Here is a 3024-nt window from a genome sequence, read left to right on the forward strand (position 1 = left end):
TCTGAAAGAGAATGCGAACAACAGGTGACTTCTACACTGATTCACATCTGTGCAAGGTTCATTGAGGTCAGTGTAGCCTATTGATGTAGATTTTGGCTTGACAGTCTATAAAACCCCATTTTGCCTGCATGGTCTATGTGTTACAAAACCCTAGAGGCCTGGTTTGGAAATCCTCGATTCCCATGAATACTTCTGCTGGCAAGCAGTGTCTTGAAAGAAGTTGTCTTTCATTTTCACGTTCCCATTCAATTTTTTCCCCACCAGGTTAGTGAGTAACAACTACATCCTCCATGTTGGAGAACAAAAACAACATCCCTTGCCCAAAGCTTTGCAAATAGGCTTAAAAGTCAAAATCTAGAAGAGATTTGCCTGACTTCACCAATATTTTGTTGAGTCAGGATGGGCTGGGAAGCCTGGAGAGTAGAACCAGCCCACAGGACCATCTCCTACCACCCAGCCCTACTCCACGCTCACTGGGTGGTCAGACCTTCAAAGCCACTTCCTTGTTAGGAAGTCCATAATCTTCTCCTTTCTTGTTCTCTTCTGAAACTTGATGTTCCCAACATAGTGAAGCCATTTGACATTACTGATCTCTCCTAAACACCTGCTATCAAATGCATCAAATCTTTTCTTGTCAGCTTGCGTAATGCCCCAGGTCTTCGCAGCATCGAGCAAAACTGATACCACACAGCTGTTGTAGAGCCTTATTTTTTGTTTTGCGGACATGTCACTACCCCATACTTTTGCCCTTGAATTTATTTACATTGATCTTCACCTTCTACTGGTCAAGCTTAAAATGACATCAGACAGAATCCAGACAGAGTGGTCCAGAGCACTGGGAAAGGAAATAAAACAAGAACTTGAATGCTGCCATGATTGCAACTGATGTCAAAGAGGAAGGGCAAAGCCATTATTTCTTTTCCTCATTAAACCCAAAGCTGTTATTTAATCAAAAGCTTTGGTGCTTGTTTCTAGTGAAAAGTTCAAAATTTAGGGTGGTTTTTTTTTTTCCTTTAAGGTGATCACTGCTATTTGAGCTCACCAAAGAGGAGCCAAGTGATCTAGCAATTCTTGTTAATAGTTTGGCAGATTATATTTATGAAACCCCTTAAAAAAGAAGAACAGAAGGCAGTGAATCTTAGATAATTCAGTATGAAGGATGGGTTTTCTTTTTCAAAAGGGAAAAACTTATATTACTGAGTTTGCTGGTTAAATTCTGCATCAAAACGTGTAAAGAAACAGAGAAAAAAATGAAAGCGAAAGCTCTGTATGTAATTGTTTTCATTTGTCCAAAGGTCAGCTTTAATAATAATCCTTATAACACCTTTTTGCTCTTTTTAGAAATCACATAAACAGTGTAAAAGAGAACAGACAGACTATGCTATTGATTTTTAAATTAACCTTTCCTAATTTGCTATGTCTTCTTTTAAGACTTCCTTTATTTTGTCAGTGTAGAATAAAAAAAATGTGTATTTCCATTGATTTTAACAGTGAATATGGAAAAAAAAAATCAAAATAAAATAAACAGGAAAATATCTTCCAAAAAAGACTGTAGCTGTGTAGAATATATTTTGTTTATAGAGAAATCCCAAGAAGCATTTATACAGTGTACAATCAGACTATGCCAGCCCATGTAGAGCACTACATATTCAGTGAAGATAAAATGTTTCAAAATAAAGGAAACTTCCTGCCTTAAATTCCAAAATCCTAAGAAAATGAATGCAATATGATCTAGACATAAAAACATATATTAAGCATAAACCATAAGCATAAACCATTAAATAAATCTCGTCTACTCTTCAGTATGGAAAAGAACATTTATAATATGAACAGCATGGATAATTTTTTTTAAAAAACAACATGTAATATAATTATTATATTTTATTATTGTAAACAGAATTGCATTTCAATAAAGCATTATTGAAAATAACTATTAATATATATAAAATAATAATTTTCATGTAATTCATATAGTTATCTAATACTTATTTCTTATTATAACATGCACTACAAATAATAATCTATATATTACATGTAGGACTGTATTGTTCAGTTTACAATGTGGCTTCTCTGGCAATTAAGATGACACTATAAATTTTTTGTATGTTTTGATTTGTCTTCTTCATTACAAATGATATAAACATAAAAATATCAAATATAAGACTGACTGTACATGTAATTCTGTAATTGATCTCTCTACACTCATATTCCACGTGGGTCCTGAAATTATTTTTTTTTCCTTTCAAAGGAAAATGTTAACACTTGAGCGAGGCACAAATCAATTACTACGTTCAGTAATTCAATACATAAACCTTGGCTGGGACTTTTTTTTTTTGCATTGCCCATTCCAAATATTGCCTTTTTATATTCTGTTATTTTATATCTAAAGAAATATGAAAATAAACATAAATAATTGGATCCTCAGCATGTCCTTGAAATGCCCATTTCAGAAGTTAGACACTTTAACTGCATAATAAATAAATGAAAGCAAGCTGAAAAGAGTTTCAGTCTGTTCCATAAAACTCTGGAACAACAGAAGAGCTTTAAAATCAAATACTGAATTTTTATGGTCACCTTTATATTTTGGGTCCAGATTAATAGAGGAAGAACAGATTCCTAATGATTCTTGGAATAAAATCTTCCCATAACTTAATTTTGGAACAGTTCTTGTGGCTTTCTTTCTGCAGGAGAACAATCGTTGTCACCCAAACTCAAAGCGTTTCTTTTTTCTGAAGTCGATAACCAAAATTATCACCATCAGAATTTTCAAAAAATGTGTTCAGATATTTGAGTTGCAGTTTAAAAAGCGAATGATGTCCGGGGATAATTTTAATTTTAGTGTGTCATATAATCCAAGTACACATCCCACTTACATCCCACTTCAGCTGAATTATGCTTTGAACCCTATGGTGGCACAGCACTGAGAAAGCATTTTACAAGCTTTAAAGCACGGGGTGGGCACTGTACAGAACCTGTCCTTTTATAGCAAGAATGACATCAGATAAAGGTGACTTTCAACCTACT

Source organism: Meleagris gallopavo, chromosome 4, assembly GCF_000146605.3.
Source record: "Meleagris gallopavo isolate NT-WF06-2002-E0010 breed Aviagen turkey brand Nicholas breeding stock chromosome 4, Turkey_5.1, whole genome shotgun sequence".
In the NCBI taxonomy this organism is placed as follows: domain Eukaryota; kingdom Metazoa; phylum Chordata; class Aves; order Galliformes; family Phasianidae; genus Meleagris; species Meleagris gallopavo.